We start from the raw sequence: 22,919 nt of genomic DNA on the forward strand, positions 1-22,919 counted from the left end.
GAGTTTTACTTCTTCGTTACCTATTTGGATTCCTTTTATTTTTTTTTTCCTGCCGAATTGCTCTGGCCAGCACCTCCAGTACTATGTTGAATAGGAGTGGTGAAAGTGGGCACCCTTGTCTTGTTCCTGTCCTCAGAGGGATGGCTTTCAGCTTTTGTCCATTGAGTATGATGTTGGCTGTGGGTCTATCATATATGGCTTTTATTATGTTGAGGTACTTTCCTTCTATACCCATTTTACTGAGGGTTGTTATCATAAATGGGTGTTGGATCTTGTCGAATGCTTTCTCTGCGTCTATTGAGATGATCATGTGGTTTTTGTTTTTCATTTTGTTGATGTAGTGTATCACGTTGATTGACTTGCGGGTGTTGAACCATCCCTGTGTCACTTTTATAAATCCCACTTGATCATGGTGTATAATCTTTTTGATGTATTGCTGTAATCGGTTTGCCAAAATTTGGTTGAGGATTTTTGCATCTATGTTCATCAGTGATATTGGCCTGTAGTTCTCCTTCTTTGTGTTGTCCTTGTCAGGTTTGGGGATCAGAGTGATGTTGGCTTCATAGAATGTGTTAGGGAGTTCTCCATCTTTCTCAATTTTCTGGAACAGTTTGAGGAGAATAGGTACAAAGAACTCACACTGCTTAACAACAAAAAAACAAACAACCCGATCAAAAAATGGGCAGAGGTCATGAACAGACATTTCTCCAAAGAAGATATGAATATGGCCAATAGACACATGAAAAGATGTTCATCATCGCTAATCATCAGGGAAATGCAAATCAAAACTACACTAAGATATCACCTTACCCCCGTTAGATTGGCAAAAACATCCAAAACCAAGAACGACAAATGTTGGAGAGGTTGTGGAGAAAGAGGAACCCTCATACACTGTTGGTGGGAATGCAAACTGGTACAGCCACTATGGAAAACAGTATGGAGATTTCTCAAAAAGTTAAAAATAGAAATACCCTATGACCCAGCCATCCCATTACTGGGTATCTATCCTAAGAACCTGATATCAGATAGCTCAAGAGTCCGTTGCACCCCTATGTTCATCGCAGCATTATTTACAATAGACAAGACGTGGAACCAGCCTACATGCCCAGAAACTGATGATTGGATAAAGAAGATGTGGTATATATACACAATGGAATACTACTCAGCCATAAAAAAGACGACATTGGCCCATTCACAACAATGTGGATGGACCTCGAGGGCATTATGTTAAGCGAAATAAGTCAGTCAGAGAAAGACGAACTCTATATGACTCCACTCATAGGTGGAAATTAGTATATTGAGAAGGAGATCTGATCGGTGGTTACCAGGGTAAAGGGGGGGTGGGGGGAGGGCACGGAGGGGGAAGTGGTGTTCCCACAACATGACTAACAAAAATGTATAACTGAAATTTCACAAGCTTGTAATCCATCATAACATTAATAAACAAAACAAAACAAAAAAAGATGCTTTGGGGCCCATCTGCCCCTATGGAAAGAAGGCAGCACTTTGTGCCTTGCAGCTCTAGGGCAATGTAGCACACCCAGAGCAGAAGTTCTACTTCAGCCAGATCAGGCCCGCAAAGAAACTGCGTTTCACAGGCCTTTGTAAGAGATGTTCCCGGTAGGCTGTTAGAGCACTGTGCAGAGCGAGTTCTTTCTTAGCTTCCCAAAGAGCTGGAAGCAAGATGCTTTGGGGCCCTTCTCACCCTTTGGCAAGAAGGCAGCACTTGGTGCCTTGCACCTCTAGGGCAATGTAGCACATGGCAGAGCAGAAGTTCTACTTCAGGGAGATCACGCCTGCAAAGGAACTGCATTTCACAGGCCTTTGTAAAAGATGTTCCCAGTAGGCTGTAAGAGCACTGTGCAGAGCGACTTGTTTCTTAGCTTCCCAAAGAGCTGGAAGCCAGATGCTTTGGGGCCCTTCTCGCCCTTTGGAAAGAAGGCAGCACTTTGTGCCTTGCAGCTCTAGGGCAATGTAGCACACCCAGAGCAGAAGTTGTACTTCTGCTAGATCAGACCTGCAAAGAAACTGCGTTTCACAGGCCTTTGTAAGAGATGTTCCCCGTAGGCTGTTAGAGCACTGTGCGGAGCGAGTTGTTTCTGAGCTTCCCAAGGAGCTGGAAGCAAGATTGCTTAGGGGCCATCTGCCCTTGAGGAAAGAAGGCAGCAATTTGTGCCTTGCAGCTCTAGGGCAATGTAGCACACCCAGAGCAGTTGTTCTACTTCTGCCAGGTCAGGCCTGCAAAGAAACTTCGTTTCACAGGCCTTTGTAAGAGATGTTCCGGGTAGGCTGTTAGAGCACTGTGCAGAGCGACTTGTTTCTTAGCTTCCCAAAGAGAGGGAAGCAAGATGCTTTGGGGCCCTTCTCACCCTTTGGAAAGAAGGCAGCACTTTGTGCCTTGCAGCTCTAGGGCAATGTAGCACACCCAGAGCAGAAGTTCTACTTCAGCTAGATCAGCCCTGCAAAGAAACTTCGTTTCACAGGCCTTTGTAAGAGATGTTCCCGGTAGGCTGTAAGAGCACTGTGCAGAGCGACTAGTTTCTTAGCTTCCCAGAGAGCTGGAAGCAAGATGCTTTGGGGCCCATCTGCCCCTATGGAAAGAACGCAGCACTTTGTGCCTTGCAGCTCTAGGGCAATGCAGCACACCCCGAGCAGAAGTTCTACTTCAGCCAGATCAGGCCTGCAAAGAAACTTCGTTTCACAGGCCTTTGTAAGAGATGTTCCCGGTAGGCTGTTAGAGCACTGTGCAGAGCGAGTTGTTTCTTAGCTTCCCAGAGAGCTGGAAGCAAGATGCTTTGGGGCCCGTTAATTTTATACCCTGCTACTTTGCTGTAGTTGTTGATTCTTTCTAATAGTTTTTCTGTCGATTCTTTGGGGTTTTCTATGTATAAGATCATGTCGTCTGCAAACAACGCGAGTTTTACTTCTTCGTTACCTATTTGGATTCCTTTTATTTTTTTTTTCCTGCCGAATTGCTCTGGCCAGCACCTCCAGTACTATGTTGAATAGGAGTGGTGAAAGTGGGCACCCTTGTCTTGTTCCTGTCCTCAGAGGGATGGCTTTCAGCTTTTGTCCATTGAGTATGATGTTGGCTGTGGGTCTATCATATATGGCCTTTATTATGTTGAGGTACTTTCCTTCTATACCCATTTTACTGAGGGTTTTTATCATAAATGGGTGTTGGATCTTGTCGAATGCTTTCTCTGCGTCTATTGAGATGATCATGTGGTTTTTGTTTTTCATTTTGTTGATGTAGTGTATCACGTTGATTGACTTGCGGGTGTTGAACCATCCCTGTGTCCCTGGTATAAATCCCACTTGATCATGGTGTATAATCTTTTTGATGTATTGCTGTAATCGGTTTGCCAAAATTTGGTTGAGGATTTTTGCATCTATGTTCATCAGTGATATCGGCCTGTAGTTCTCCTTCTTTGTGTTGTCCTTGTCAGGTTTGGGGATCAGAGTGATGTTGGCTTCATAGAATGTGTTAGGGAGTTCTCCATCTTTCTCAATTTTCTGGAACAGTTTGAGGAGAATAGGTACAAAGAACTCACACTGCTTAACAACAAAAAAACAAACAAACCGATCAAAAAATGGGCAGTCTACATGAACAGACATTTCTCCAAAGAAGATATGAATATGGCCAATAGACACATGAAAAGATGTTCATCATCGCTAATCATCAGGGAAATGCAAATCAAAACTACACTAAGATATCACCTTACCCCCGTTAGATTGGCAAAAACATCCAAAACCAAGAACGACAAATGTTGGAGAGGTTGTGGAGAAAGAGGAACCCTCATACACTGTTGGTGGGAATGCAAACTGGTACAGCCACTATGGAAAACAGTATGGAGATTTCTCAAAAAGTTAAAAATAGAAATACCCTATGACCCAGCCATCCCATTACTGGGTATCTATCCTAAGAACCTGATATCAGATAGCTCAAGAGTCCGTTGCACCCCTATGTTCATCGCAGCATTATTTACAATAGACAAGACGTGGAACCAGCCTACATGCCCAGAAACTGATGATTGGATAAAGAAGATGTGGTATATATACACAATGGAATACTACTCAGCCATAAAAAAGACGACATTGGCCCATTCACAACAATGTGGATGGACCTCGAGGGCATTATGTTAAGCGAAATAAGTCAGTCAGAGAAAGACGAACTCTATATGACTCCACTCATAGGTGGAAATTAGTATATTGAGAAGGAGATCTGATCGGTGGTTACCAGGGTAAAGGGGGGGTGGGGGGAGGGCACGGATGGGGAAGTGGTGTTCCCACAACATGACTAACAAAAATGTATAACTGAAATTTCACAAGCTTGTAATCCATCATAACATTAATAAACAAAACAAAACAAAAAAAGATGCTTTGGGGCCCATCTGCCCCTATGGAAAGAAGGCATCACTTTGTGCCTTGCAGCTCTAGGGCAATGTAGCACACCCAGAGCAGAAGTTCTACTTCAGCCAGATCAGGCCCGCAAAGAAACTGCGTTTCACAGGCCTTTGTAAGAGATGTTCCCTGTAGGCTGTTAGAGCACTGTGCAGAGCGAGTTGTTTCTGAGCTTCCCAAGGAGCTGGAAGCAAGAGTCCTTAGGGGCCATCTGCCCTTAAGGAAAGAAGGCAGCACTTTGTGCCTTGCAGCTCTAGGGCAATGTAGCACCCCCAGAGCAGTTGTTCTACTTCTGCCAGGTCAGGCCTGCAAAGAAACTCCGTTTCACAGGCCTTTGTAAGAGATGTTCCCGGTAGGATGTTAGAGCACTGTGCAGAGCGACTTGTTTCTTAGCTTCCCAAAGAGAGGGAAGCAAGATGCTTTGGGGCCCATCTCACCCTTTGGAAAGAAGGCAGCACTTTGTGCCTTGCACCTCTAGGGCAATGTAGCACACCCAGAGCAGATGTTGTACTTCTGCTAGATCAGACCTGCAAAGAAACTGAGTTTCACAGGCCTTTGTAAGAGATGTTCCCCGTAGGCTGTTAGAGCACTGTGCAGAGCGAGTTCTTTCTTAGATTCCCAACGAGCTGGAAGCAAGATGCTTTGGGGCCATCTGTCCTTTAGGAAAGAAGGCAGCACTTTGTGCCTCGCAGCTCTAGGGCAATGTAGCACACCCAGAGCAGAAGTTGTAATTCAGCCAGATCAGGCCTGCAAAGAAACTGCGTTTCACAGGCCTTTGTAAGAGATGTTCCCGGTAGGCTGTTAGAGCACGGTGCAGAGCGAGTTGTTTCCTAGCTTCCCAAAGAGCTTTAAGCAAGATGCTTTGGGGCCCTTCTCACCCTTTGGAAAGAAGGCAGCACTTTGTGCCTTGTATCTCTAGGGCAATGTAGCACAACCTGAGCAGAAGTTCTACTTCAGCCAGATCAGACCTGCAAAGAAACTGCGTTTCACAGGCCTTTGTAAGAGATGTTCCCTGTAGGCTGTTAGAGCACTGTGCAGAGCGAGTTGTTTCTGAGCTTCGCAAGGAGCTGGAAGCAAGATTCCTTAGGGGCCATCTGCCCTTAAGGAAAGAAGGCAGCACTTTGTGTCTTGCAGGTCTAGGGCAATGTAGCACACCCAGAGCAGATGTTCTACTTCTTCCAGGTAAGTCCTGCAAAGAAACATCGTTTCACAGTCCTTTGTAAGAGATGTTCCCGGTAGGCTGTTAGAGCACTGTGCAGAGCGAGTTGTTTCTTAGCTTCCCAAAGAGCTGGAAGCAAGATGCTTTGGGGCCCTTCTCACCCTTTGGAAAGAAGGCAGCACTTTGTGCCTTGCAGCTCTAGGGCAATGTAGCACACCCCGAGCAGAAGTTCTACTTCAGCCAGATCTGGCCTGCAAAGAAACTGCGTTTCACAGGCCTTTGTAAGAGATGTTCCCGGTAGGCTGTTAGAGCACTGTGCAGAGCGAGTTGTTTCTCAGCTTCCCAAACAGCCGGAAGCAAGATGCTTTGGGGCCCTTCTCACCCTTTGGAAAGAAGGCAGCACTTTGTGCCTTGCAGCTCTAGGGCAATGTAGCAGACCCAGAGCAGTTGTTCTACTTCTGCCAGGTCAGGCCTGCAAAGAAACTCCGTTTCACAGGCCTTTGTAAGAGATGTTCCCGGTAGGCTGTTAGAGCACTGTGCAGAGCGACTTGTTTCTTAGCTTCCCAAAGAGAGGGAAGCAAGATGCTTTGGGGCCCTTCTCACCCTTTGGAAAGAAGGCAGCACTTTGTGTCTTGCAGCTCTAGGGCAATGTAGCAGACCCAGAGCAGAAGTTCTTCTTCAGCTACATCAGACCTGCAAAGAAACTTCGTTTCACAGGCCTTTGTAAGAGATGTTCCCGGTAGGCTGTAAGAGCACTGTGCAGAGCGACTAGATTCTTAGCTTCCCAGAGAGCTGGAAGCAAAATGCTTTGGGGCCCATCTGCCCCTATGGAAAGAACGCAGCACTTTGTGCCTTGCAGCTCTAGGGCAATGCAGCACACCCCGAGCAGAAGTTCTACTTCAGCCAGATCAGGCCTGCAAAGAAACTTCGTTTCACAGGCCTTTGTAAGAGATGTTCCCGGTAGGCTGTTAGAGCACTGTGCAGAGCGAGTTGTTTCTTAGCTTCCCAGAGAGCTGGAAGCAAGATGCTTTGGGGCCCGTTAATTTTATACCCTGCTACTTTGCTGTAGTTGTTGATTCTTTCTAATAGTTTTTCTGTCGATTCTTTGGGGTTTTCTATGTATAAGATCATGTCGTCTGCAAACAACGCGAGTTTTACTTCTTCGTTACCTATTTGGATTCCTTTTATTTTTTTTTTCCTGCCGAATTGCTCTGGCCAGCACCTCCAGTACTATGTTGAATAGGAGTGGTGAAAGTGGGCACCCTTGTCTTGTTCCTGTCCTCAGAGGGATGGCTTTCAGCTTTTGTCCATTGAGTATGATGTTGGCTGTGGGTCTATCATATATGGCCTTTATTATGTTGAGGTACTTTCCTTCTATACCCATTTTACTGAGGGTTTTTATCATAAATGGGTGTTGGATCTTGTCGAATGCTTTCTCTGCATCTATTGAGATGATCATGTGGATTTTGTTTTTCATTTTGTTGATGTAGTGTATCACGTTGATTGACTTGCGGGTGTTGAACCATCCCTGTGTCCCTGGTATAAATCCCACTTGATCATGGTGTATAATCTTTTTGATGTATTGCTGTAATCGGTTTGCCAAAATTTGGTTGAGGATTTTTGCATCTATGTTCATCAGTGATATCGGCCTGTAGTTCTCCTTCTTTGTGTTGTCCTTGTCAGGTTTGGGGATCAGAGTGATGTTGGCTTCATAGAATGTGTTAGGGAGTTCTCCATCTTTCTCAATTTTCTGGAACAGTTTGAGGAGAATAGGTACAAAGAACTCACACTGCTTAACAACAAAAAGACAAACAACCCGATCAAAAAATGGGCAGAGGACATGAACAGACATTTCTCCAAAGAAGATATGAATATGGCCAATAGACACATGAAAAGATGTTCATCATCGCTAATCATCAGGGAAATGCAAATCAAAACTACACTAAGATATCACCTTACCCCCGTTAGATTGGCAAAAACATCCAAAACCAAGAACGACAAATGTTGGAGAGGTTGTGGAGAAAGAGGAACCCTCATACACTGTTGGTGGGAATGCAAACTGGTACAGCCACTATGGAAAACAGTATGGAGATTTCTCAAAAAGTTAAAAATAGAAATACCCTATGACCCAGCCATCCCATTACTGGGTATCTATCCTAAGAACCTGATATCAGATAGCTCAAGAGTCCGTTGCACCCCTATGTTCATCGCAGCATTATTTACAATAGCCAAGACGTGGAACCAGCCTACATGCCCAGAAACTGATGATTGGATAAAGAAGATGTGGTATATATACACAATGGAATACTACTCAGCCATAAAAAAAGACGACATTGGCCCATTCACAACAATGTGGATGGACCTCGAGGGCATTATGCTAAGCGAAATAAGTCAGGCAGAGAAAGACGAACTCTATATGACTCCACTCATAGGTGGAAATTAGTATATTGAGAAGGAGATCTGATCGGTGGTTACCAGGGAAAAGGGGGGGTGGGGGGAGGGCACGGAGGGGGAAGTGGTTTTCCCACAACATGACTAACAAAAATGTACAACTGAAATTTCACAAGCTTGTAATCCATCATAACATTAATAAACAAAACAAAACAAAAAAAGATGCTTTGGGGCCCATCTGCCCCTATGGAAAGAACGCAGCACTTTGTGCCTTGCAGCTCTAGGGCAATGTAGCACACCCAGAGCAGAAGTTCTACTTCAGCCAGATCAGGCCCGCAAAGAAACTGCGTTTCACAGGCCTTTGTAAGAGATGTTCCCTGTAGGCTGTTAGAGCACTGTGCAGAGCGTGTTCTTTCTTAGCTTCCCAAAGAGCTGGAAGCAAGATGCTTTGGCGCCCTTCTCACCCTTTGGCAAGAAGGCAGCACTTGGTGCCTTGCACCTCTAGGGCAATGTAGCACATGGCAGAACAGAAGTTCTACTTCAGGGAGATCACGCCTGCAAAGAAACTGCATTTCACAGGCCTTTGTTAAAGATGTTCCCAGTAGGCTGTAAGAGCACTGTGCAGAGCGACTTGTTTCTTAGCTTCCCAAAGAGCTGGAAGCCAGATGCTTTGGGGCCCTTCTCGCCCTTTGGAAAGAAGGCAGCACTTTGTGCCTTGCAGCTCTAGGGCAATGTAGCACACCCAGAGCAGAAGTTGTACTTCTGCTAGATCAGACCTGCAAAGAAACTGCGTATCACAGGCCTTTGTAAGAGATGTTCCCCGTAGGCTGTTAGAGCACTGTGCAGAGCGAGTTCTTTCTTAGCTTCCCAACGAGCTGGAAGCAAGATGCTTTGGGGGCCATCTGTCCTTTAGGAAAGAAGGCAGCACTTTGTCCCTCGCAGCTCTAGGGCAATGTAGCACACCCAGAGCAGAAGTTGTACTTCAGCCAGATCAGGCCTGCAAAGAAACTGCGTTTCACAGGCCTTTGTAAGAGATGTTCCCGGTAGGCTGTTAGAGCACTGTGCAGAGCGAGTTGTTTCCTAGCTTCCCAAAGAGCTGGAAGCAAGATGCTTTGGGGCCCTTCTCACCCTTTGGAAAGAAGGCAGCACTTTGTGCCTTGCAGCTCTAGGGCAATGTAGCACACCCAGAGCCGAAGTTCTACTTCAGCTAGATCAGACCTGCAAAGAAACTTCGTTTCACAGGCCTTTGTAAGAGATGTTCCCGGTCGGCTGTAAGAGCACTGTGCAGAGCGACTAGTTTCTCAGCTTCCCAGAGAGCTGGAAGCAAGATGCTTTGGGGCCCATTTGCCCCTAGGGAAAGAACGCAGCACTTTGTGCCTTGCAGCACTAGGGCGATGCAGCACACCCAGAGCAGAAGTTCTACTTCTGCCAGGTCAGGCCTGCAAAGAAACTGCGTTTCACAGGCCTTTGTAAGAGATGTTCCCGGTAGGCTGTAAGAGCACTGTGCAGAGCGTGTTTTCTCTTAGCTTCCCAAAGAGCTGGAAACAAAACGCTTTTGGTCCAGTCTCCCTCTTTGATAACAAGGCAGCACTTGGTGCCTTGCACCTCTAGGGCAATGTAGCACATGGCAGAGCAGAAGTTCTACTTCTGCCAGATCAGGCCCGCAAAGAAACTTCGTTTCACAGGCCTTTGTAAGAGATGTTCCCGGTAGGCTGTTAGAACACTGTGCAGAGCGAGTTGTTTCTTAGCTTCCCAAAGAGCCGGAAGCAAGATGCTTTGGGGCCCTTCTCACCCTTTGGAAAGAAGGCAGCGCTTTGTGCCTTGCAGCTCTAGGGCAATGTAGCACACCCAGAGCAGAAGTTCTACTTCAGCTAGATCAGACCTGCAAAGAAACTTCATTGCACAGTCCTTTGTAAGAGATGTTCCCGGTAGGCTGTAAGAGCACTGTGCAAAGCGAGTTCTTTCTTAGCTTCCGAAAGAGCTGGAAGCAAGATGCTTTGGGGGCCATCTGCCCTTAAGTAAAGAAGGCAGCACTTTGTGCCTTGCAGCTCTAGGGCGATGCAGCACACCCAGAGCAGAAGTTCTACTTCTGCCAGGTCAGGCCTGCAAAGAAACTGCGTTTCACAGGCCTTTGTAAGAGATGTTCCCGGTATGCTGTTAGAGCACTGTGCAGAGCGACTTGTTTCTTAGCTTCCCAAAGAGCTGGAAGCAAGATGCTTTGGGGCCCTTCTGACCCTTTGGAAAGAAGGCAGCACTTTGTGCCTTGCAGCTCTAGGGCAATGTAGCACACCCAGAGCCGAAGTTCTACTTCAGCTAGATCAGACCTGCAAAGAAACTTCGTTTCACAGGCCTTTGTAAGAGATGTTCCCGGTCGGCTGTAAGAGCACTGTGCAGAGCGACTAGTTTCTCAGCTTCCCAGAGAGCTGGAAGCAAGATGCTTTGGGGCCCATTTGCCCCTATGGAAAGAACGCAGCACTTTGTGCCTTGCAGCTCTAGGGCGATGCAGCACACCCGGAGCAGAAGTTCTACTTCTGCCAGGTCAGGCCTGCAAAGAAACTGCGTTTCACAGGCCTTTGTAAGAGATGTTCCCGGTAGGCTGTAAGAGCACTGTGCAGAGCGTGTTTTCTCTTAGCTTCCCAAAGAGCTGGAAACAAAACGCTTTTGGTCCAGTCTCCCTCTTTGGAAACAAGGCAGCACTTGGTGCCTTGCACCTCTAGGGCAATGTAGCACATGGCAGAGCAGAAGTTCTACTTCAGGGAGATCACGCCTGCAAAGGAACAGCATTTCACAGGCCTTTGTAAAACATGTTCCCAGTAGGCTGTAAGAGCACTGTGCAGTGCTACTTGTTTCTTAGCTTCCCAAAGAGCTGGAAGCAAGATGCTTTGGGGTCCTTCTGACCCTTTGGAAAGAAGGCAGCACATTGTGCCTTGCAGCTCTAGGGAAATGTAGCGTACCCAGAGCAGAAGTTCTACTTCAGCCATTTCAGGCCTTCAAAGAAACTTCGTTTCACAGGCCTTTGTAAGAGATGTTCCCGGTAGGCTGTAAGTGCACTGTGCAGAGCGACTTGTTTCTTAGCTTCCCAAAGAGCTGGAAGCAAAATGGTTTGGGAATCATCTGCCCCTTTGGAAAGAAGGCAGCACTTTGTGCCTTGCAGCTCTAGGGCAATGTAGCACACCCAGAGCAGAAGTTCTACTTCTGCCAGATCAGGCCCGCAAAGAAACTGCATTTCACAGGCGTTTGTAAGAGATGTTCCAGGTAGGCTGTTAGAACACTGTGCAGAGCGAGTTGTTTCTTAGCTTCCCAAAGAGCTGGAAGCAAGATGCTTTGGGGCCCTTCGCACCCTTTGGCAAGAAGGCAGCACTTTGTGCCTTGCACCTCTAGGGCAATGTAGCACACCCAGAGCAGAAGTTGTACTTCTGCTAGATCAGACCTGCAAAGAAACTGCGTTTCACAGGCCTTTGTAAGAGATGTTCCCCGTAGGCTGTTAGAGCACTGTGCAGAGCGAGTTCTTTCTTAGATTCCCAACGAGCTGGAAACAAGATGCTTTGGGGCCATCTGTCCTTTAGGAAAGAAGGCAGCACTTTGTGCCTCGCAGCTCTAGGGCAATGTAGCACACCCAGAGCAGAAGTTGTAATTCAGCCAGATCAGGCCTGCAAAGAAACTGCGTTTCACAGGCCTTTGTAAGAGATGTTCCCGGTAGGCTGTTAGAGCACGGTGCAGAGCGAGTTGTTTCCTAGCTTCCCAAAGAGCTTTAAGCAAGATGCTTTGGGGCCCTTCTCACCCTTTGGAAAGAAGGCAGCACTTTCTGCCTTGTATCTCTAGGGCAATGTAGCACAACCTGAGCAGAAGTTCTACTTCAGCCAGATCAGACCTGCAAAGAAACTGCGTTTCACAGGCCTTTGTAAGAGATGTTCCCTGTAGGCTGTTAGAGCACTGTGCAGAGCGAGTTGTTTCTGAGCTTCGCAAGGAGCTGGAAGCAAGATTCCTTAGGGGCCATCTGCCCTTAAGGAAAGAAGGCAGCACTTTGTGCCTTGCAGCTCTAGGGCAATGTAGCACACCCAGAGCAGTTGTTCTACTTCTGCCAGGTCAGGCCTGCAAAGAAACTTCGTTTCACAGGCCTTTGTAAGAGATGTTCCCGGTAGGCTGTTAGAGCACTGTGCAGAGCGAGTTGTTTCTTAGCTTCCCAGAGAGCTGTAAGCAAGATGCTTTGGGGCCCGTTAATTTTATACCCTGCTACTTTGCTGTAGTTGTTGATTATTTCTAATAGTTTTTCTGTGGATTCTTTGGGGTTTTCTATGTATAAGATCATGTCGTCTGCAAACAACGCGAGTTTTACTTCTTCGTTACCTATTTGGATTCCTTTCATTTTTTTATTTCCTGCCGAATTGCTCTGGCCAGCACCTCCAGTACTATGTTGAATAGGAGTGGTGAAAGTGGGCACCCTTGTCTTGTTCCTGTCCTCAGAGCGATGGCTTTCAGCTTTTGTCCATTGAGTATGATGTTGGCTGTGGGTCTATCATATATGGCCTTTATTATGTTGAAGTACTTTCCTTCTATACCCATTTTACTGAGGGTTTTTATCATAAATGGGTGTTGGATCTTGTCGAATGCTTTCTCTGCGTCTATTGAGATGATCATGTGGTTTTTGTTTTTCATTTTGTTGATGTAGTGTATCACGTTGATTGACTTGCGGGTGTTGAACCATCCCTGTGTCCCTGGTATAAATCCCACTTGATCATGGTGTATAATCTTTTTGATGTATTGCTGTAATCGGTTTGCCAAAATTTGGTTGAGGATTTTTGCATCTATGTTCATCAGTGATATCGGCCTGTAGTTCTCCTTCTTTGTGTTGTCCTTGTCAGGTTTGGGGATCAGAGTGATGTTGGCTTCATAGAATGTGTTAGGGAGTTCTCCATCTTTCTCAATTTTCTGGAACAGTTTGAGGAGAATAGGTACAAAGAACTCACACTGCTTAACAACAAAAAAACAAACAACCCGATCAAAAAATGGGCAGAGGACATGAACAGACATTTCTCCAAAGAAGATATGAACATGGCCAATAGACACATGAAAAGATGTTCATCATCGCTAATCATCAGGGAAATGCAAATCAAAACTACACTAAGATATCACCTTACCCCCGTTAGATTGGCAAAAACATCCAAAACCAAGAACGACAAATGTTGGAGAGGTTGTGGAGAAAGAGGAACCCTCATACACTGTTGGTGGGAATGCAAACTGGTACAGCCACTATGGAAAACAGTATGGAGATTTCTCAAAAAGTTAAAAATAGAAATACCCTATGACCCAGCCATCCCATTACTGGGTATCTATAGTAAGAACCTGATATCAGATATCTCAAGAGTCCGTTGCACCCCTATGTTCATCGCAGCATTATTTACAATAGCCAAGACGTGGAACCAGCCTACATGCCCAGAAACTGATGATTGGATAAAGAAGATGTGGTATATATACACAATGGAATACTACTCAGCCATAAAAAAGACGACATTGGCCCATTCACAACAATGTGGATGGACCTCGAGGGCATTATGTTAAGCGAAATAAGTCAGGCAGAGAAAGACGAACTCTATATGACTCCACTCATAGGTGGAAATTAGTATATTGAGAAGGAGATCTGATCGGTGGTTACCAGGGAAAAGGGGGGGTGGGGGGAGGGCACGGAGGGGGAAGTGGTGTTCCCACAACATGACTAACAAAAATGTACAACTGAAATTTCACAAGCTTGTAATCCGTCATAACATTAATAAACAAAAAAAAAAAAAAAAAAGATGCTTTGGGGCCCATCTGCCCCTATGGAAAGAACGCAGCACTTTGTGCCTTGCAGCTCTAGGGCAATGTAGCACAACCAGAGCAGAAGTTCTACTTCAGCCAGATCAGGCCTGCAAAGAAACTGCGTTTCACAGGCCTTTGTAAGAGATGTTCCCGGTAGGCTGTTAGAGCACTGTGCAGAGCGAGTTGTTTCTTAGCTTCCCAAAGAGCTGGAAGCAAGATGCTTTGGGGCCCTTCTCACCCTTTGGCAAGAAGGCAGCACTTTGAGCCTTGCAGCTCTAGGGCAATGTAGTACACCCAGAGCACAAGTTGTACTTCAGCCAGATCAGGCCCGCAAAGGAACTGCGTTTCACAGGCCTTTGTAAGAGATGTTCCTGGTAGGCTGTTAGAGCACTGTGCAGAGCGAGTTGTTTCTTAGCTTCCCAAAGACCTGGAAGCAAGATGCTTTGAGGGCCATCTGCCCTTAAGGAAAGAAGGCAGCACTTTGTGCCTTGCAGCTCTAGGGCAATGTAGCACACCCAGAGCAGATGTTCTACTTCTGCCAGGTCAGGCCTGCAAAGAAACTGCGTTTCACAGGCCTTTGTAAGAGATGTTCCCGGTAGGCTGTTAGAGCACTGTGCAGAGCGAGTTGTTTCTTAGCTTCCCAAACAGCCGGAAGCAAGATGCTTTGGGGCCCTTCTCACCCTTTGGAAACAAGTCAGCACTTTGTGCCTTGCAGCTCTAGGGCAATGTAGCACACCCAGAGCGGAAGTTCTACTTCAGCCGTATCAGGCCTGCAAAGAAACTGCGTTTCACAGGCCTTTGTAAGAGATGTTCCCGGTAGGCTGTAAGAGCACTGTGCAGAGGGACTTGTTTCTTAGCTTCCCAAAGAGCTGGAAGCAAAATGCTTTGAGACTCATCTGCCCCTTTTGGAAAGAAGGCAGCACTTTGTGCCTTGCAGCTCTAGGGCAATGTAGCACACCCAGAGCAGTTGTTCTACTTCTGCCAGGTCAGGCCTGCAAAGAAACTTCGTTTCACAGGCCTTTGTAAGAGATGTTCCCGGTAGGCTGCTAGAGCACTGTGCAGACCGACTTGTTTCTTAGCTTCCCAAAGAGCTGGAAGCAAAATGCTTTGAGACTCATCTGCCCCTTTTGGAAAGAAGGCAGCACTTTGTGCCTTGCAGCTCTAGGGCAATGTAGCACACCCACAGCAGAAGTTGTAATTCAGCCAGGTCAGGCCTGCAAAGAAACTTCGTTTCACAGGCCTTTGTAAGAGATGTTCCCGGTAGGCTGCTAGAGCACTGTGCAGACCGACTTGTTTCTTAGCTTCCCAAAGAGCTGGAAGCAAGATGCTTTGGGGCCCTTCTCACCCTTTGGAAAGAAGGCAGCACTTTGTGCCTTACAGCTCTAGGGCAATGTAGCACACCCAGAGCAGAAGTTCTACTTCAGCTAGATCAGACCTGCAAAGAAACTTCGTTTCACAGGCCTTTGTAAGAGATTTTCCCTTTAGGATGTTAGAGCACTGTGCAGAGCGAGTTGTTTCTTAGCTTCCCAGAGAGCTGGAAGCAAGATGCTTTGGGGCCCGTTAATTTTATACCCTGCTACTTTGCTGTAGTTGTTGATTATTTCTAATAGTTTTTCTGTGGATTCTTTGGGATTTTCTATGTATAAGATCATGGCGTCTGCAAACAACGCGAGTTTTACTTCTTCGTTACCTATTTGGATTCCTTTTATTTTTTTTTTCCTGCCGAATTGCTCTGGCCACCACCTCCAGTACTATGTTGAATAGGAGTGGTGAAAGTGGGCACCCTTGTCTTGTTCCTGTCCTCAGAGGGATGGCTTTCAGCTTTTGTCCATTGAGTATGATGTTGGCTGTGGGTCTATCATATATGGCCTTTATTATGTTGAGGTACTTTCCTTCTATACCCATTTTACTGAGGGTTTTTATCATAAATGGGTGTTGGATCTTGTCGAATGCTTTCTCTGCGTCTATTGAGATGATCATGTGGTTTTTGTTTTTCATTTTGTTGATGTAGTGTATCACGTTGATTGACTTGCGGGTGTTGAACCATCCCTGTGTCCCTGGTATAAATCCCACTTGATCATGGTGTATAATCTTTTTGATGTATTGCTGTAATCGGTTTGCCAAAATTTGGTTGAGGATTTTTGCATCTATGTTCATCAGTGATATCGGCCTGTAGTTCTCCTTCTTTGTGTTGTCCTTGTCAGGTTTGGGGATCAGAGTGATGTTGGCTTCATAGAATGTGTTAGGGAGTTCTCCATCGTTCTCAATTTTCTGGAACAGTTTGAGGAGAATAGGTACAAAGAACCCACACTGCTTAACAACAAAAAAACAAACAACCCGATCAAAAAATGGGCAGAGGACATGAACAGACATTTCTCCAAAGAAGATATGAACATGGCCAATAGACACATGAAAAGATGTTCATCATCGCTAATCATCAGGGAAATGCAAATCAAAACTACACTAAGATATCACCTTACCCCCGTTAGATTGGCAAAAACATCCAAAACCAAGAACGACAAATGTTGGAGAGGTTGTGGAGAAAGAGGAACCCTCATACACTGTTGGTGGGAATGCAAACTGGTACAGCCACTATGGAAAACAGTATGGAGATTTCTCAAAAAGTTAAAAATAGAAAAACCCTATGACCCAGCCATCCCATTACTGGGTATCTATCCTAAGAACCTGATATCAGATATCTCAAGAGTCCGTTGCACCCCTATGTTCATCGCAGCATTATTTACAATAGCCAAGACGTGGAACCAGCCTAAATTCCCAGAAACTGATGATTGGATAAAGAAGATGTGGTATATATACACAATGGAATACTACTCAGCCATAAAAAAAGACGACATTGGCCCATTCACAACAATGTGGATGGACCTCGAGGGCATTATGTTAAGCGAAATAAGTCAGTCAGAGAAAGACGAACTCTATATGACTCCACTCATAGGTGGAAATTAGTATATTGAGAAGGAGATCTGATCGGTGGTTACCAGGGAAAAGGGGGGGTGGGGGGAGGGCACGGAGGGGGAAGTGGTGTTCCCACAACATGACTAACAAAAATGTACAACTGAAATTTCACAAGCTTGTAATCCATCATAACATTAATAAACAAAACAAAACAAAAAAAGATGCTTTGGGGCCCATCTGCCCCTATGGAAAGAACGCAGCACTTTGTGCCTTGCAGCTCTAGGGCAATGTAGCACACCCAGAGCAGAAGTTGTACTTCTGCTAGATCAGACCTGCAAAGAAACTGCGTTTCACAGGCCTTTATAAGAGATGTTCCCGGTAGGCTGTTAGAGCACTGTGCAGAGCGAGTTCTTTCTTAGCTTCCCAACGAGCTGGAAGCAAGATGCTTTGGGGGCCATCTGTCCTTTAGGAAAGAAGGCAGCACTTTGTGCCTCGCAGCTCTAGGGCAATGTAGCACACCCAGAGCAGAAGTTGTACTTCAGCCAGATCAGGCCTGCAAAGAAACTGCGTTTCACAGGCCTTTGTAAGAGATGTTCCCGGTACGCTGTTACAGCACTGTGCAGAGCGAGTTGTTTCCTAGCTTCCCAAAGAGCTGGAAGCAAGATGCTTTGGGGCCCTTCTCACCCTTTGGAAAGAAGGCAGCACTTTGTGCCTTGCATCTCTAGGGCAATGTAGCACACACTGAGCAGAAGTTCTACTTCAGCCAGATCAGACCTGCAAAGAAACTGCGTTTCACAGGCCTTTGTAAGAGATGTTCCCTGTAGGATGTTAGAGCACTGTGCGGAGCGAGTTGTTTCTGAGCTTCCCAAGGAGCTGGAAGCAAGAGTCCTTAGGGGCCATCTGCCCTTAAGGAAAGAAGGCAGCACTTAGCGCCTTGCAGCTCTAGGGCAATGTAGCACACCCAGAGCAGAAGTTCTACTTCAGCCAGATGAGGCCCGCAAAGAAACTGCGTTTCACAGGTCTTTGTAAGAGATGTTCCCGGTAGGCTGTTAGAGCAGTGTGCAGAGCGAGTTCTTTCTTAGCTTCCCAAAGACCTGGAAGCAAGATGCTTTGGGGGCCATCTGCCGTTAAGTAAAGAAGGCAGCACTTTGTGTCTTTCAGCTCTAGGGCAATGTAGCACACCCAGAGCAGATGTTCTACTTCTGCCAGGTCAGGACTGCAAAGAAACTGCGTTTCACAGGCCTTTGTAAGAGATGTTCCCGGTAGGCTGTTAGAGCACTGTGCAGAGCGAGTTGTTTCTTAGCTTCCCAAACAGCCGGAAGCAAGATGCTTTGGTGGCCCGTCTCACCCTTTGGAAAGAAGTCAGCACTTTGTGCCTTGCAGCTCTAGGGCAATGTAGCACACCCAGAGCAGAAGTTCTACTTCAGCCAGATCAGGCCTGCAAAGAAACTGCGTTTCACAGGCCTTTGTTAGAGATGTTCCCAGTAGGCTGTTAGAGCACTGTGCAGAGCGACTTCTTTCTTAGCTTCCCAACGAGCTGGAAGCAAGATGCTTTGGGGGTCATCTGCCCTAAAGGAAAGAAGGCAGCACTTTGTGCCTCGCAGCTCTAGGGCAATGTAGCACACCCTGAGCAGAAGTTCTACTTCAGCCAGATCAGACCTGCAAAGAAACTGCGTTTCACAGGCCTTTGTAAGAGATGTTCCCTGTAGGCTGTTAGAGCACTGTGGAGAGCGAGTTGTTTCTGAGCTTCCCAAGGAGCTGGAAGCAAGATTCCTTAGGGGCCATCTGCCCTTAAGGAAAGAAGGCAGCACTTTGTGCCTTGCAGCTCTAGGGCAATGTAGCACACCCAGAGCAGTTGTTCTACTTCTGCCAGGTCAGGCCTGCAAAGAAACTTCGTTTCACAGGCCTTTGTAAGAGATGTTCCCGGTAGGCTGCTAGAGCACTGTGCAGACCGACTTGTTTCTTAGCTTCCCAAAGAGCTGGAAGCAAGATGCTTTGGGGCCCTTCTCACCCTTTGGAAAGAAGGCAGCACTTTGTGCCTTGCAGCTCTAGGGCAATGTAGCACACCCAGAGCAGAAGTTCTACTTCAGCTAGATCAGACCTGCAAAGAAACTTCGTTTCACAGGCCTTTGTAAGAGATTTTCTCTTTAGGATGTTAGAGCACTGTGCAGAGCGACTTGTTTCTTAGCTTCCCAGAGAGCTGGAAGCAAGATGCTTTGGGGCCCGTTAATTTTATACCCTGCTACTTTGCTGTAGTTGTTGATTATTTCTAATAGTTTTTCTGCGGATTCTTTGGGGCTTTCTATGTATAAGATCATGTCGTCTGCAAACAACGCGAGTTTTACTTCTTCGTTACCTATTTGGATTCCTTTTATTTTTTTTTCCTGCCGAATTGCTCTGGCCAGCACCTCCAGTACTATGTTGAATAGGAATGGTGAAAGTGGGCACCCTTGTCTTGTTCCTGTCCTCAGAGGGATGGCTTTCAGCTTTTGTCCATTGAGTATGATGTTGGCTGTGGGTCTATCATATATGGCCTTTATTATGTTGAGGTACTTTCCTTCTATACCCGTTTTACTGAGGGTTTTTATCATAAATGGGTGTTGGATCTTGTCGAATGCTTTCTCTGCGTCTATTGAGATGATCATGTGGTTTTTGTTTTTCATTTTGTTGATGTAGTGTATCACGTTGATTGACTTGCGGGTGTTGAACCATCCCTGTGTCCCTGGTATAAATCCCACTTGATCATGGTGTATAATCTTTTTGATGTATTGCTGTAATCGGTTTGCCAAAATTTGGTTGAGGATTTTTGCATCTATGTTCATCAGTGATATCGGCCTGTAGTTCTCCTTCTTTGTGTTGTCCTTGTCAGGTTTGGGGATCAGAGTGATGTTGGCTTCATAGAATGTGTTAGGGAGTTCTCCATCTTTCTCAATTTTCTGGAACAGTTTGAGGAGAATAGGTACAAAGAACTCACACTGCTTAACAACAAAAAAACAAACAACCCGATCAAAAAATGGGCAGAGGACATGAACAGACATTTCTCCAAAGAAGATATGAACATGGCCAATAGACACATGAAAAGATGTTCATCATCGCTAATCATCAGGGAAATGCAAATCAAAACTACACTAAGATATCACCTTACCCCCGTTAGATTGGCAAAAACATGCAAAACCAAGAACGACAAATGTTGGAGAGGTTGTGGAGAAAGAGGAACCCTCATACACTGTTGGTGGGAATGCAAACTGGTACAGCCACTATGGAAAACAGTATGGAGATTTCTCAAAAAGTTAAAAATAGAAAAACCCTATGACCCAGCCATCCCATTACTGGGTATCTATCCTAAGAACCTGATATCAGATATCTCAAGAGTCCGTTGCACCCCTATGTTCATCGCAGCATTATTTACAATAGCCAAGACGTGGAACCAGCCTACATGCCCAGAAACTGATGATTGGATAAAGAAGATGTGGTATATATACACAATGGAATACTACTCAGCCATAAAAAAAGACGAAATTGGCCCCTTCACAACAATGTGGATGGACCTCGAGGGCATTATGTTAAGCGAAATAAGTCAGTCAGAGAAAGACGAACTCTATATGACTCCACTCATAGGTGGAAATTAGTATATTGAGAAGGAGATCTGATCGGTGGTTACCAGGGAAAAGGGGGGGTGGGGGGAGGGCACGGAGGGGGAAGTGGGGTTCCCACAACATGACTAACAAAAATGTACAACTGAAATTTCACAAGCTTGTAATCCATCATAACATTAATAAACAACAACAAAAAAGAAAGATGCTTTGGGGCCCATCTGCCCCTATGGAAAGAACGCAGCACTTTGTGCCTTGCAGCTCTAGGGCAATGTAGCACACCCAGAGCAGAAGTTCTACTTCAGCCTGATGAGGCCCGCAAAGAAACTGCGTTTCACAGGTCTTTGTAAGAGATGTTCCCGGTAGGCTGTTAGAGCACTGTGCAGAGCGAGTTCTTTCTTAGCTTCCCAAAGAGCTGGAAGCAAGATGCTTTGGGGCCCTTCTCACCCTTTGGCAAGAAGGCAGCACTTGGTGCCTTGCACCTCTAGGGCAATGTAGCACATGGCAGAGCCGAAGTTCTACTTCAGGGAGATCACGCCTGCAAAGAAACTGCATTTCACAGGCCTTTGTAAAACATGTTCCCAGTAGGCTGTAGGAGCACTGTGCAGAGCGACTTGTTTCTTAGCTTCCCAAAGAGCTGGAAGCAAGATGCTTTGGGGCCCTTCTCGCCCTTTGGAAAGAAGGCAGCCCTTTGTGCCTTGCAGCTCTGGGGCAATGTAGCACACCCAGAGCAGAAGTTGTACTTCTGCTAGATCAGACCTGCAAAGAAACTGCGTTTCACAGGCCTTTGTAATAGATGTTCCCCGTAGGCTGTTAGAGCACTGTGCAGAGTGACTTCTTTCTTAGCTTCCCAACGAGCTGGAAGCAAGATGCTTTGGGGGCCATCTGCCCTTAAGGAAAGAAGGCAGCACTTTGTGTCTCGCAGCTCTAGGGCAATGTAGCACACCCAGAGCAGAAGTTGTACTTCAGCCAGTTCAGGCCTGCAAAGAAACTCCGTTTCACAGGCCTTTGTAAGAGATGTTCCCGGTAGGCTGTTAGAGCACTGTGCAGAGCGAGTTGTTTCCTAGCTTCCCAAAGAGCTGGAAGCAAGATGCTTTGGGGCCCTTCTCACCCTTTGGGAAGAAGGCAGCACTTTGTGCCTTGCATCTCTAGGGCAATGCAGCACACCCAGAGCAGAAGTTCTACTTCAGCTAGATCAGACCTGCAAGAAACTGCGTTTCACAGGCCTTTGTAAGAGATGTTCCCTGTAGGCTGTTAGAGCACTGTGCAGAGCGAGTTGTTTCTTAGCTTCCCAAAGAGCTGGAAGCAAGATGCTTTAGGGGCCATCTGCACTTAAGGAAAGAAGGCATCACTTTGTGCCTTGAATCTCTAGGGCAATGTAGCACACCCAGAGCAGATGTTCTACTTCTGCCAGGTCAGGCCTGTAAAGAAACTTCGTTTCACAGGCCTTTGTAAGAGATGTTGCCGGTAGGCTGTTAGAGCACTGTGCAGTGCGAGTTGTTTCTTAGCTTCCCAAACAGCCGGAAGCAAGATGCTTTGGGGCCCTTCTCACCCTTTGGAAACAAGTCAGCACTTTGTGCCTTGCAGCTCTATGGCAATGTATCACACCCAGAGCGGAAGTTCTACTTCAGCCGTATCAGGCCTGCAACGAAACTGCGTTTCACAGGCCTTTGTAAGAGATGTTCCCGGTAGGCTGTAAGAGCACTGTGCAGAGGGACTTGTTTCTTATCTTCCCAAAGAGCTGGAAGCAAAATGCTTTGAGACTCTTCTGCCCCTTTGGAAAGAAGGCAGCACTTTGTGTCTTGCAGGTCTAGGGCAATGTAGCACACCCAGAGCAGATGTTCTACTTCTTACAGGTCAGTCCTGCAAAGAAACTTCGTTTCACAGTCCTTTGTAAGAGATGTTCCCGGTAGGCTGTTAGAGCACTGTGCAGAGCGAGTTGTTTCTTAGCTTCCCAAAGAGCTGTAAGCAAGATGCTTTGGGGCCCTTCTCACCCTTTGGAGAGAAGGCAGCACTTTGTGCCTTGCAGCTCTAGGGCAATGTAGCACACCCACAGCAGAAGTTCTACTTCAGCCAGATCAGGCCCGCAAAGAAACTGAGTTTCACAGGCCTTTGTAAGAGATGTTCCCGGTAGGCTGTTAGAGCACTGTGCAGAGCGAGTTGTTTCTTAGATTCCCAACGAGCTGGAAGCAAGATGCTTTAGGGGCCATCTGCCCTTAAGGAAAGAAGGCAGCACTTTGTGCCTTGCAGCTCTAGGGCAATGTAGCACACCCAGAGCAGATGTTCTACTTCTGCCAGGTCAGGCCTGCAAGAAACTGCGTTTCACAGGCCTTTGTAAGAGATGTTGCCGGTAGGCTGTAAGAGCACTGTGCAGAGCGACTTATTTCTTAGCTTCCCAGAGAGCTGGAAGCAAGATGCTTTGGGGCCCTTCTCACCCTTTGGAAAGAAGGCAGCACTTTGTGCCTTGCAGCTCTAGGGGAATGTAGCACACCCACAGCAGAAGTTCTACTCCAGCTAGATCAGACCTGCAAAGAAACTGCGTTTCACAGGCCTTTGTAAGAGATGTTCCCTGTAGGCTGTTAGAGCACTGTGCAGAGCGAGTTGTTTCTTAGCTTCCCAAAGAGCTGGAAGCAAGATGCTTTAGGGGCCACCTGCCCTTAAGG

The sequence above is a fragment of the Equus asinus genome, chromosome 1 (genome assembly GCF_041296235.1).
Source record: "Equus asinus isolate D_3611 breed Donkey chromosome 1, EquAss-T2T_v2, whole genome shotgun sequence".
NCBI lineage: Eukaryota > Metazoa > Chordata > Mammalia > Perissodactyla > Equidae > Equus > Equus asinus.